At 40.8% G+C, this 15,003-nt stretch overlaps 1 protein-coding gene and 1 long non-coding RNA gene across 2 annotated transcripts in view; one reads left to right on the forward strand and one right to left on the reverse strand.

Annotated features, from left to right (window-relative positions):
• Positions 1–15,003, reverse strand: part of LOC139548974 (zinc finger protein 180-like) — a 155,079-nt gene that overhangs the window by 71,513 nt on the left and 68,563 nt on the right. The window lies entirely within an intron of this gene.
• LOC139550495 (uncharacterized) overlaps positions 10,235–15,003 on the forward strand; it is an 88,916-nt gene continuing 84,147 nt past the window's right edge. The window contains exon 1 of the long non-coding RNA XR_011670055.1: positions 10,235–11,662. This is a non-coding gene — a long non-coding RNA (uncharacterized lncRNA). The remainder of the gene's footprint in view (positions 11,663–15,003) is intronic.

Consider the following 15,003-nt stretch of genomic DNA (forward strand, 5'->3'; position numbering starts at 1 on the left):
ATGTGATACGGATCTGCTATTTTTTTTAGACCTTATAGCTAGAACCTCCATCTATTTAGTCATTGTTAGCCACTGCTAGCGGCCTTTCCAGCAGCTAATTAGCCATCAGAACATAGAACATCGCCTGTCATATTATACTCAGACATTATTTTAACAGTTTTGGAAACTTTAGAGTATTTTCTGTCCAAATCTACCAAGTTTACTTTGGGTTCCCAAAGCACTAGACGACCAGTGCTGATAGCCTTTAGCCGTACCCTCATCCTACTCCTCTGTTCCTCGGGTGATGTAGAGGTTAACCCAGGCCCTGTGTGTCCCCAGGCGCTCTCATTTGTTGACTTTCTGTAACCATAAAAGCCTTGGTTTCATGCATGTTAACATCAGAAGCCTCCTCCCTAAGTCTGTTATACTCACTGCTTTAGCACACTCCAACCTTGATGTCCTTGCCGTGTCTGAATCCTGGCTTTGGAAGGCCACCAAAAATTCAGAAATTTCCAGCCCCATCTACAACATTTTCCGTCAAGATAGAACTGCCAAAGGGGGAGGAGTTGCAATCTACTGCAGAGATGGCCTGCAAAGTTGTATCATGCTTTCCAGGTCTAAACCGAAACAGTTCGAGCTTCTAATTTTAAAAACGAATCTCTCCATAAATAAGTCTCTCACTGTTATAGACACCCCTCAGTTCCCAGCTGTGCTCTGGACACCATATGTGAATTGATTGGCCCCATCTATCTTCAGTTTGTTCTGTTAGGTGACCTAAACTGGGATGTGCTTAACCTCTCTAGGAGGTGTGGGACGCTACCGTCCCACCTGGCCAACATCCAGTGAAATTGCAGAGCGCCAAATTCAAAAACAGAAATACTCATTATAAAAATTCATAAAACATACAAGTGTTATACATCAGTTTAAAGATTAACAGTTACCAGCCAAGTAGAGGAGTTACACAAGTCAGAAATAGCAATAAAACTAATCACTTACCTTTGATGATATTCATATCGTTGCACTCACAAGACTCCCATTTACTCAATAAATGTTTGTTTTGTTCGATAAAGTCTCTCTTTATATCCAAAAACCTCAGTTTTGTTCAGTAATCCACAGGCTCAAAGGCAATCACAACATCCAGACGAAAAATCCGAATAGTATCAGTAAAGTTTGTAGAAACATGTCAAACGATGTTTATAATCAATCCTCAGGTTGTTTTTAGCCTAAATAATAGATAACATTTCAAAGGTAAACAAGAACGGCGCATTCTGGGACACTGAATGGTTCACTCATTCAGAGTGGTCTTACTCTGTCAATTTTCAGAATACAAGCCTGAAACAATTTTTAAAGACCGTTGACATCTAGTGGAAGCCATAGGAAGTGCAATTTGAGTCCTAAGTCAATGGAATCTGTATAGGCAGTCAATGGAAAACTACAAAAATATAAAAATCCCACTCCCTGGATGGATGTTTCTCAGGTTTTCGCCTGTCATATCAGTTCTGTTATACTCACAGACATTATTTTAACAGTTTTGGAAACTTTAGAGTGTTTTCTGTCCAAATCTACCAAGTTTACTTTGGGCACGCTTTTCATCCGGAGGTGAAAAAATAGACCCTAGTGAGGTTAACACCCCCGCCGTCCTACAATCCAAGCTAGATGCCCTCAATCTCACACAAATGATCAAGGAACCCACCAGGTACAACCCTAAATCCGTTAACATGGGCACCCTCATAGATATTATCCTGACCAACTTGCCCTCCAAATACACCTCTGCTGTTTTCAATCAGGATCTCAGCGATCACTGCCTCATTGCCTGCATCCGTTATGGGTCCGCGGTCAAACGACCACCCCTCATCACTGTCAAACGCTCCCTCAAACACTTCTGCGAGCAGACATTTCTAATCGACCTGGCCCGGGTATCCTGGAAGGATATTGACCTTATCCCGTCAGTAGGGGATGCCTGGTTGTTCATTAAAAGTAATTTCATCACCACCTTAAATAAGCATGCCCCTTTCAAAAAATGTGTAACTAAGAACAGATATAGCCCGTGGTTGACTCCAGACCTGACTGCCCTCGACCAGCACAAAAACATCCTGTGGTGTACTGCACTAGCATCGAATAGTCCCCGCGATATGCAACTTTTCAGAGAAGTCAGGAACCAATACACACAGTCAGTTAGGAAAGCAAAGGCTAGGTTTTTCAAAGAGAAATTTGCATCCTGTAGCTCTAACTCCAAAAAGTTCTGGGACACTGTAAAGTCCATGGAGAATAAGAGCACCTCATCCCAGCTGCCCACTGCACCAAGGCTAGGAAACACTGTCACCACCGATAACTCCACGATAATCTAGAATTTCAATAAGCATTTCTCTACGGCTGGCCATGCTTTCCTCCTGGCTACCCCAACCCGGGCCAACAGCGCCGCACCCCCCGCAGCTACTTGCCCAAGCCTCCCCAGCTTCTCCTTTCACTCAGTGTCCCACTATAATTGAGAATTTCAATAAGCAAGTTATTTTTAAAAAATCTAACACAGCGGTTGCATTAAGAACCAGTGTATCTTTCATTTGCTGTACAACATGTATTTTTTAGTAAAGTTTATGATGAGTTCTTTGATTAGATTAGGTGACTGAAAAATATCTCCTGAGAATTTTGTGCATTTTTGCTACGTATTCACAATGTAAAACCACGATTTGTACCTCTAAATATGCACATTTTCGAACAAAACATAAATGTATTGTATACAGTCGTATGAAAAAGTTTGGGCACCCCTCTGAGGCTGCATAATAATTTACTCTGTCGTCACAGAAAATGATCACAATGGCATGCCATTCATTTTCTAATAAAAGCTGAGCACTGGGGTATTGTCCAGACAAACATTTTTAGTGTAGCAATATTAAGTTGTATGAAATTAAATCAGATGTGAAAAATAGGCTATGCAAAAATGTGGGCACCCTTGTCATTCTGTTGATTTGAATACCTGTAACTACTTAGCACTGATTAATTGGAACACACAATTGGTTTGGTGAGCTCATTAAGCCTTGAACTTCATAGACAAGTGCATCCAATCATGAGAAAAGGTATTTAAGGTGGCCAATTGCAAGTTGTTGTTCTCTTTGACTCTCCTCTGAAGAGTGGCAACATGGGGGCCTCAAAACAACTCTCAAATGACCTGAAAACAAAGATTGTTCAACATTATGGTTTAGAGGAAGGCTACAAAAAGCTATCGCAGAGATTTAAGCTGTCAGTGTCCACTGTGAGGAACATAGTGAGGAAATGGAAGACCACAGGCACAGTTCTTGTTAAGGCCAGAAGTGGCAGGCCAAGTAAAATATCGGAGAGGCAAAGGCGAAGGATGGTGAGAACGGTCAAAAACAGCCCACAGACCACCTCCAAAGACCTACAACATCATCTTGCTGCAGATGGTGTCACTGTGCATCGTTCAACAATTCAGCGCACTTTGCACAAGGAGAAGCTGTATGGGAGAGTGATGCGGAAGAAGCCTTTTCTGCACACACGCCACAAACAGAGTCGCTTGAGGTATGCAAACGCACATTTGGACAAGCCATCTTCATTTTGGAATAAGGTGCTGTGGACTGATGAAACAAAGATTGAGTTATTTGGTCATAAAAAGGGACGTTGTGCATGGCGGCAAAAGAACACAGCGTTCCAAGAAAAACACTTGCTACCCACAGTCAAATTTGGTGGGGGTTCCATCATGCTGTGGGGCTGTGTGGTCAGTGCCGGTACTGGGAATCTTGTTAAAGTTGAGGGTCGCATGGATTCTACGCAATATCAGCAGATTCTTGGGAATAATGTTGAAGAATCAGTCACAAAGTTGAAGTTACGCCGGCGCTGGATATTTCAACAAGACAACGACCCAAAACACTGCTCAAAATCTACCCGGGCATTTATGCAGAGGAACAAGTACAATGTTCTGGAATGGCCATCCCAGTCCCCAGACCTGAATATCATTGAGAATCTGTGGTATGATTTGAAGCGGGCTGTCCATGCTCGGCAACCATCAAACCTAACTGAACTGGAGATGTTTTGTAAGGAGGAATGGTCCAAAATACCTTCATCCAGAATCCAGACACTCATTAGAGGCTATGGGAAGCGTCTAGAGGCTGTTATTTTAGCAAAAGGAGGCTCTACCAAATATTGATGTGATTTTTCTATTGGGGTGCCCAAATTTATGCACCTGTCTAATTTTGTTTTGATGCATATTGCACATTTTCTGTTAATCCAATTAACCTAATTTCACTACTGAAATATTACTGTGTCCATCAGTTATTTGATAGATCAAAATTAAATTGCTGATCCAAACACCCAATTATTTATCAATGGAAATCATGGAAATTGTCAGGGGTGCCCAAATTTTTTCATACGACTGTAACTTGATGTTATAAGACTGTCATCTGATGAAGTTGTCCAAAGGTTAGTGATTGATTTTATATTTATTGCTGGTTTTTGCGAAAGCTACCTTTGCGGTGAATAAATGCGTTTGTGTGTTTGGCTATTGTGGTAAGCTAATATAACTCTATATTGTGTTTTCGCTGTAAAACACTTAAAAAATCGGAAATATTGTCTGGATTCACAAGATGTTTATCTTTCATTTGCTGTACACCTTGTATTTTTCATAAATGTTTTATGATGAGTATTTATGTATTTCACGTTGCTCTCTGTAATTATTCTGGCTGTTTTGGTGCTATTTGTGACGGTAGCTGCAATGTATAACCAAGATTTGCAGCTCTAAATATGCACATTTTCGAACAAAACATAAATGTATTGTGTAACATGATGTTATCTGATGAAGTTTTCAAAGGTTAGTGATTAATTGTATCTCTATTTGTGGCTTTTGTGAAAGCTATGTTGGCGGTGGATAAATAGCGTTGTGTGTTTGGCTATTGTGGTGAGCTAACATAAATATATATTGTGTTTTCGCTGTAAAACATTTTTAAAATCGGACATGTTGGCTGGATTCACAAGATGTTTATCTTTCATTTGCTGTATTGGACTTGTTAATGTGTGAAAAATATTTTTTGAATTTCGCGCTCTGCGAAGGCAGCAGAATGTTGTGGGTTCCGGGGCGAGAAAGGTTAACAAACAGATCACTGACCATTTCGAATCCCACCGTACCTTCTCCGCTGTGCAATCCGGTTTCCGAGCTGGTCACGGGTGCACCTCAGCCACGCTCAAGGTACTAAACGATATCGTAATCGCCATCGATAAAAGACAGTACTGTGCAGCCGTCTTCATCGACCTGGCCAAGGCTTTCGACTCTGTCAATCACCGTATTCTTATCGGCAGACTCACCAGCCTTGGTTTCTCAAATGACTGACTCGCCTGGTTCACCAAATAACAAACTAACCAACCTCCAAATGAACTTCAATGCCATACAACACTCCTTCTGTGGCCTCCAACTGCTCTTAAAAGCAAGTAAAACTAAATGCATGCTCTTCAACCGATCGCTGCCCTCACCCGCTCACCCGACTAGCATCACTACTCTGGACGGTTCTGACTTAGAATAGGTGGACAACTACAAATACCTAGGTGTCTGACTAGACTGTAAACTCTCCTTCCAGACTCACGTTAAGCATCTCCAATCCTAAATGGAATCTAGAATTGGCTTCCTATTTCGCAAAAAAGCCCCCTTCACTCACGCTGCCAAACACCATCGTAAAACGGATCAGCGACGTCATTTACAAAATAGCCTCCAACACTCTACTCAGCAAATTGGATGCAGTCTATAACAGTGCCATCCGTTTTGTCACTAAAGCCCCATATACCACCCACCACTGCGACCTGTATGCTCTTGTCGGCTGGCCCTCGCTAAATATTCGTCGCCAAACCCATTGTCTCCAGGTCATCTATAAGTCTTTGCTAGGTAAAGCTCAACCTTAACTCAGCTCAGTGGTCACCATAGCAACACCCACCCGTAGCACGCGCTCCAGCAGGTATATCTCACTGGTCATCCCCAAAGCCAACACCTGCTTTGGCCGCCTTTACTTCCAGTTCTCTGCTGCCAATGACTGGAATGAATTGCAAAAATCCCTGAAGTTGGAGACTTATATCTCCCTCAGCTAATGCTTAAAGTTAGTATCTGAGCAGCTTACCGATCGCTGCAGCTGTACACAGCCCATCTGTAAATAGCCCATCCAACTGCCTACCTCATCCCCATGTTTTTATTAACTTTTTTTGCTCTTTTGCACACCAGTATTTATACTTGCACATCATCTGCAAATCTATCACTCCAGTGTTAATTTGCTGAATTGTAATTACTTCGCTACTATGGCCTATTTTTTGCCTTACCTCCGTACTCCATTTGCACACACTATATAGATGTTTATATTGTGTTACTGTACGTTTGTTTATCCCACGTGTAACTCTGTGTTGTTTTGTCACACTGCTTTGCTTTATCTTGGCCAGGTTGCAGTTGTATATGAGAACTTGTTCTCAACTGGCCTACCTGGTTAAATAAAGGTTAAATAAAAAAAATCTCTTAATAATAATCGTAACTTTATTGACAACACCCAAATTGATACTGTCATTAACGCGGTTCTTCAATAATTACACATAATTCTTAATACTGTAGCTGTTTAGTTAGTCACATGTTCAACTATCATCAGCTGAATCAGGAAATCATTTACTGAATGACAGTCAAATGACAAACATCACGACATGCAACAACAACCAAAGTGCTTCTTCATTCATTACTCTGGTAAAGACAGTTATGCCGTGCTCCACGTTGGATCAAACATCCCTAACAAATTGGTGTTTATAATGTTATTGTCTGCTTGATTTACTGTAGGGTCTCGTTAGTCTGTTTGCACACAGAGATACTTAGCTCATAATGTGTAGAGAACTGTTCCTTGATGGATAGGCTATTGAACAACACACACATCTATTTTCCTATATTTGTTCTTAGGTGAAGTTCTGGGTCCTACAGTAGGTCTATGTTATTGTTAGGTGAAGTTATGGGTCCTACAGTGGGTCTATGTTATTGTTAGGTGAAGTTATGGGTTCTACAGTAGGTCTATGTTATTGTTAGGTGAAGTTATGGGTCCTACAGTAGGTCTATGTTATTGTTAGGTGAAGTTATGGGTTCTACAGTAGGTCTATGTTGTTGTTAGGTGAAGTTATGGGTCCTACAGTAGGTCTATGTTATTGTTCGGTGAAGTTATGGGTTCTACAGTAGGTCTATGTTGTTGTTAGGTGAAGTTATGGGTTCTACAGTAGGTCTATGTTATTGTTAGGTGAAGTTATGGGTCCTACAGTGGGTCTATGTTGTTGTTAGGTGAAGTTATGGGTCCTACAGTGGGTCTATGTTATTGTTAGGTGAAGTTATGGGTCCTACAGTAGGTCTATGTTATTGTTAGGTGAAGTTATAGGTCCTACAGTAGGTCTATGTTGTTGTTAGGTGAAGTTATGGGCCAATTTGGCAAACAGTGTACAAACCCTCATTGTCAGGCTGATGGAAAAGCCAAAGAGCATTTTACTGGTTGAAGGGTTTTTTAAATACAAAGCGGTTGATTTGTGATGACACAAACATTATATTAAGCAGGACATTCAAACGATCCTTACAATTATAATCCAAAGTAGTGTGAAATGCACTCATAAGCAACCTGGAAATGGAGGTTACTCCCCTGAGTTTTCCCCTTTTCACATTCAGAATACATTGTGAAAAACTAAAATCTTTGCTCACCATTTTTGCTCCTGGCAGATATACTACGTCCATAACTAGTGGTTTCCTCATTACCAGATATACTACATCCATAACAAGTGGTTTCCTCATTACCAGATATAGTACATCCATAACTAGTGGTTTCCTCATTAGCAGATATACTACATCCATAACTAGTGGTTTCCTCATTAGCAGATATACTACATCCATAACTAGGGGTTTCCTCATTACCAGATATACTACATCCATAACTAGTGATTTCCTCATTACCAGATATACTACATCCATAACTAGTGGTTTCCTCATTACCAGATATACCACATCCATAACTAGTGGTTTTCTCATTACCAGATATACCACATCCATAACTAGCGGTTTCCTCATTAGTATGGAGGAGTTTCTGCAATCAAATCGACCTCGTGCCGCAATTTTAGCAACACAGAAAGGGGCCTGTATTGGAGGTCAAAAGTCGTCTGCCACACTGCTTAGAGGTTCAACAACATTTCTAGCATACAATCTTAGATGTTACTACTAATGTGAAAACAATACAAAATATGACTTGTTGCTCATTTTAAGACAATTGTCAAATCATTTTAACATTCATTACAGACATCAATTGTTGTACAACATCATGGCTATGCTGTTGGCATCACCTTTTACAGTGGATTACCGCTGTTGTGGGCCTTTAATCATCTGTCTGACTTTGTTGTTCACACAGGAGAGATACGGGACTATCGTGGATCCTCTGGGGAGCCTCAACAACCTCATGATGCTGTAGAGGCAGAGAAGAGTCTCTCCAGATCAGAACACCTCAAGAAACACCAGCAGAGATCCACAGGGAAGGGAACTCACTGCTGCTCTGACTGTGGGAAGAGATTCACCTCATCAGGCATTACAATTCATCAGAGAACACACACAGGAGAGAAACCCTATAGCTGTGGTCAATGTGGGAAGAGATGTACTACATTTGGCCAGCTGACTCAACACCAGAGAATACACACAGGAGAGAAACCGTATAGCTGTGGTCAATGTGGGAAGAGTTTTGGTGCATCTAGAGATCTGACAGTGCACCAGAGAACACACACAGGAGAGAAACCGTATAGCTGTGGTCAATGTGGGAAGAGTTTTGGTGCATCTAGAGATCTGACAGTGCACCAGAGAACACACACAGGAGAGAAACCTTATAGCTGTGATCAATGTGGGAAGAGTTTTACTACATCTGGCCAGCTGACATTACACCAGAGAACACACACAGGAGAGAAACCTTATAGCTGTGATCAATGTGGGAAGAGTTTTACTACATCTGGCAAGCTGACATTACACCAGAGAACACACACAGGAGAGAAACCCTATAGCTGTGGTCAATGTGGGAAGAGATGTACTACATTTGGCCAGCTGACTCAACACCAGAGAATACACACAGGAGAGAAACCGTATAGCTGTGGTCAATGTGGGAAGAGTTTTGGTGCATCTAGAGATCTGACAGTGCACCAGAGAACACACACAGGAGAGAAACCTTATAGTTGTGGTCAATGTGGGACGAGTTTTGGTCAATCTAGCACTCTGACTCTTCACCAGAGAATACACACAGGAGAGAAACCTTATAGCTGTGATCAATGTGGGAAGAGTTTTACTACATCTGGCAAGCTGACATTACACCAGAGAACACACACAGGAGAGAAACCCTATAGCTGTGGTCAATGTGGGAAGAGATGTACTACATTTGGCCAGCTGACTGTACACCAGAGAACACACACAGGAGAGAAACCGTATAGCTGTAGTCAATGTGGGAAGAGTTTTACTACATCTAGCAATCTGACTGTACACCAGAGAACACACACAGGAGAGAAAGCTTATAGCTGTGATCAATGTGGGAAGAGTTTTACTACATCTGCCCAACTGACTGTACACCAGAGAATACACACAGGAGAGAAACCGTATAGCTGTGGTCAATGTGGGAAGAGTTTTGGTCAATCTAGCACTCTGACTCTTCACCAGAGAATACACACAGGAGAGAAATCTTATAGCTGTGGTCAATGTGGGAAGAGTTTTGGTCAATCTAGCACTCTGACTCTACACCAGAGAATACACACAGGAGAGAAATCTTATAGCTGTGGTCAATGTGGGAAGAGTTTTGGTCAATCTAGCACTCTGACTCTACACCAGAGAATACACACAGGAGAGAAATCTTATAGCTGTGGTCAATGTGGGAAGAGTTTTGGTCGATCTGGCCACCTGACATTACACCAGAGAACACACACAGGAGAGAAACCTTATAGCTGTGGTCAATGTGGGAAGAGTTTTACTACATCTAGCAATCTGACTGTACACAAGAGAACACACACAGGAGAGAAACCTTATAGCTGTGGTCAATGTGGGAAGAGTTTTGGTCGATCTGACCAATTGACATCACACCAGAGAACACACACAGGAGAGAAACCTTATAGTTGTGGTCAATGTGGGAAGAGTTTTGGTCAATCTAGCACTCTGACTCTACACCAGAGAACACACACAGGAGAGAAACCTCATAGCTGTGGTCAATGTGGGAAGAGTTTTGGTCTAACACTATGACTACACCAGAGAACACACACAGGAGAGAAACCTTATAGCTGTGTTCAGTGTGACAAAATACATACATGAAGGAGTTATTTTGTGATATCAATGAATTAATGTCACAATGTAGAATGTTTTAACATTGTAGTATGAGTATTTTAAGGAGTTTCTCAATGTAGAACCCTAATTCAATTGATTTCAGCGTGATATGGATATTAGCCTTGGGAAAAATCCAGGCACTGAATGAAAAGAGTACTATTTATGTGATTTAACAAAAAGTGACTAACACAAAAAGAGCTTTTGTTACACTTACCACGTTGGTGACCCACTTGAATCAAAATGCAACACTTCAAAATGTAGCCAACTGTTTTCTACAAATTGTCCTCTAACCAGGGATGTACACATTATTCCCAGATTCCGTGTGGTTTTTGAGCTGTTAGTTTTAACAGGACGTGCAACCTCATATCCCTTCTGTCACACAATTGATTTCAACGTGATATCGATGAGTGATGACAAATATGTGTTGTGTTCCTTTGTTTAGTGACCCCTAAATTTAAATGCATCACTCCCAAATGTAGCTGACTGTCTTCTGCAGGTTGTCCTCTAACCAGTGAGCTAAAATATATCTCCCATTTCCATGTGTTTTTTTAGTTGTGTTCGTTTCAACATCACGTACATCCTGATTTCCCCCCTAATCGATATCAGTAATTTATACATATTACTTTATGTTCTATATTATACATACAATACATATGAACAGACATTTGGTTTTGATATTTCATATTTCCAATTCATGTAACATTTAGTAATCATAATTATTTAAGTAATCAACTGACAATTTTCGGGTATAATTATATTGACGTTGTTGCCCTTCTTTTAGAATATCAGGGTTCATTCTCAGATGTGCCAACCCAAATGTACTAGAGCATGACATTGGGGACTGGGTCTTCCTGTCTTTAAGTTTGGTGTGGGTTTTTCTTTTGTTTGCCTCTTCTTGGGCAGATTTAGTGGGTCTCATGGTGGGTGTCTTTTAGGTCCCAGTTGTTGTTACTAGTCAACTTTCAGTGGACACAGAGCAAAATGCAACATTATGTTATAATACTTTTATTGCATCAAATGGTTGTTTTATGCAACAGAATAGAGGGTTCTTAGAACTATAGTGTCTGTGTGTTCTACTGAGGATGGGCCTCTGGGAGAAAACAATGACAGGAGATTTACAATGTCTTTTGGGTGATAAAACCTAAAGAGACAGCATTCCAGAGCATGAGTTAATGTTTCTGTTCTATATGGTACCAGGGAGAGATGACCCCAGGGCCAGATCCTGGTCTCTACACGAAGAGTACTGTTTTTACAGCAGATACTGTCTGCTGTGAATTATAAGTATCTTTCATACAAATCTTAACCTTGTGACCCGTTCTATACGTCTGTTGTTGGTCATGTAGGTTGAAAGGGGTTTATCTTGGCTGTAAAAGACCTTTGTACTTTTGTCTCGTGGCTCTCAACAAATCATCTGGGGGTGATTTGTCGACCAGCCATCATTATCGTAGAACACTCAATTGATTCACTTTATATGTGTGCGTTGTATTGACCTGCTCCTTTATTAATAAGTGAATAAAGATTTAGTTTAAGAATAACTCTGACTTGTGTGATAAGTTTGTCTCATTTGATATTAAAGAAATTAACCACATTTGGCGATGAGGATGTGAATCTTCACTTGGTGACGCTCCTGACGGACCTGGGTAAATGGTACACGAGGGATCCCTCAAACTTGGGATCTCAGGAGACCACACTTTGGGAACGGAGCAGATGGACCCACCTTTGATCTGAGAGGCAGCGAGCCTAGTGGATACCACATCTCAAACGTAGTTTTAAAAAAAGATAAAGGTGAGTGAAACAAGCAGAGTTTTTATAAAAGCCTCGTAGGCTTTGAGTGTGTATTCTGTGTGAGGGGACACCTTGGAGGTGTGAAGAGGGCCGAGCCAGCTATCTATGTGAACTGGATGAAAACTAGAATCTGTGTTTACTAGTTAAGATCATGTATGATATAGTATACTCTAGTAAGGTGCACCTGTAATTATTCCCAGTATGAGAGGAGTTGCTAGATTTATTAATTAAACCTTTTTCCATAAAGTTAGAGTGAAACAAGGTGTCTGACTAACTGTTTATGTTGAAGAAGCGTCCCGTCCACTAGATTATACGTCACAGTGGCAGAATCACCTGAAAGACGCACATCGCCATCTGCTGACTGGAGTTGGTATCGCAGTTGAGAAAATACTTTCAGACAAAAAGCTAAAAAGCGACTACATCTAAAAACCAACGGCTCCCTTTGAAAACGGGCGGTGTGGCATCAGAAACATTTATTATAGTGGAAAAATGTACTACAAAGTGCAGCTAAACAGAATAACTTTGGTCATACCCACTCAGCACGTGACGTTACAGGACGTCGAATTATGGGCCATATCAGGTCTGTCTGTTGTGGCCGCTATTTCGCCCCAAAATACTAATCACAAATTTGGCTGTGTATAACTATGTAAATGTCTCTCGGACAAGGTGACTTTTATCCATTTCCACTCTAAAAAGTAAAGGTTCCTGGAGTATCCTTTAGGGGTTCTTCAAATTGAAACTGTGGGGGAACCCCTAAAAGTTATTTGAAGAACCTTTTGTGGGAACCCCTAAAAGTTATTTGAAGAACCCCTTATCAGGGTTCCTCGAACCTTTTAGGGTTAATTTTTTTTAACTCCCTGTCCACCCTCCCTCCATTATAAAAACATATTTTAAGAACAATATAGATTTAAATAATTCATTGTTTATTTAGTGGCACCACAAATGTGAATTAATATTTACCAAACAATTTACCAAACAAATGACAAAATTGCAACATTTCTGCAGACATGTCAGACCATAATACATAATACATTTACTTTGAATAGTGCTTTTCATGACATTTAAATATATATAAATAATGATGTACAATAAAAACAACATACATTAAAAATGAATCATAGGTAAACTAACAATATTGTAGACTTGATGCTAAATACAGATTTTTCAGCTTTAGTGTGTATATCGTATCCACTTAGTTATGTTAGGAAGTTAGCCATCTTTATGACCGGCCCTGGTAACTTCACCCCAACTTCTCTTCTCCCCAGAACACAGTAACTTAACAACATAAGTGTTTTTCTGACATTTTGGGGAAATGTAAGGGAAAATAGAAAATACAGCCCTAGCAGAGCCCCATGACCCATCGGGACGTCCTCGAGGGCGTGGATGTTCTCCCCATCAAAGGCCAGCGGGATTTCACTCTCATGGTGAAATGGATTTCCACCGATGTGCAGTAAAGGAGTGAAGAGTGGTGAAATCTGTGTCAACAAAAGTAAGAAAAGATTAATACACATACAATTAACAAAGAACATAACAAATGTTCAGCTGTAGTTTTATATCAGCATGCACACCTATGTTTATGAAGAAACAGATGATTGGTGCATAGGCATACCTTGTCACGGATATAAAGGCCACTCGGGTCCTCATTGAAGAGGTAGGGCAAGAGCAGAATCACTGCTGTGGTCTCCAGTCCTAGTAAAGTAAAGCAATGATCTTACTACACTTGCTAATTTTATTACAAAATACATTAGAGAAAGGGAAGGAATAAGAGCAAATCCCTCTTCTGTATTGTCCTTCAGGGACTGTCAAAATAGCAGGATGATGTCCTCACCCCTGCCTCGTCTCTCTACCTCTGATAGTCCTTCAATTCTCTTTTTGTCTATATCCATTCCATGGACTTGATTAATTTCTGAGAAGATCTGAAAAGATCATTTGCACACATTTGTATGCTAATAGATTTCAGTTTGTATTGACTGCTATGTAGGTTAAATGTACACTTCAAATGCAGCTGTCCTACAACATATCTGTACCTTCTTCTTGATCCCAATTGCATTGTGTCCATGTTCTGTCCTATAAGAATGTCAAAGGAAGAGAAAATGTGTCAAAGAATAGTCTTGCAAGCATTAAAACATATATATATATGTATAAAATAAATATTGAAAGATAAATGGCATCGACTTACAATTTAATGCAAAATAGAAGGACATATTGGAGAAAGCACTAGCCAATACAGTACTGCCATACAGTAACAGTACTGCCATACAGGCCTAATATCACATTTCAAGATATCTTTGTACACAAACGGCCTCCTCCACGTCTCCTGATGTACTGGCCTGTCTCCTGGTAGCGCCTCCATGCTCTGGACACTACGCTGACAGACACAGCAAACCTTCTTGCCACAGCTCGCATTGATGTGCCATCCTGGATGAACTGCACTACCCGAGCCACTTGTGTGGGTTGTAGACTCCATCTCATGCTACCACTAGAGTGAGAGCACCGCCAGCATTCAAAAGTGACCAAACATCAGCCAGGAAGCATAGGAACTGAGAAGTTGTCTGTGGTCACCACCTGCAGAATCACTCCTTTTTTGGGGGTGTCTTGCTAATTGCCTATAATTTCCACCTTTTGTCTATTCCATTTGCACAACAGCATGTGAAATGTATTGTCAATCAGTGTTGCTTCCTAAGTGGACAGTTTGATTTCACAGAAGTGTGATTGACTTGGAGTTACATTGTGTTGTTTAAGTGTTCCCTTTATTTTTTGAGCAGTGTATAATATGACTAAATGTGTTTCTTTCTGTGTTTCAGGGGCAGTAAAGAAATGGAACAGCAAGGCCACAGAACATGACATAAGCAGAGCTGTGGGAGACATCCTCAAGCCCCTGGTAGAGCCGGGGGTGGTGTTTACCACTC

Source organism: Salvelinus alpinus, chromosome 2 (assembly GCF_045679555.1).
Source record: "Salvelinus alpinus chromosome 2, SLU_Salpinus.1, whole genome shotgun sequence".
In the NCBI taxonomy this organism is placed as follows: Eukaryota; Metazoa; Chordata; class Actinopteri; order Salmoniformes; family Salmonidae; genus Salvelinus; species Salvelinus alpinus.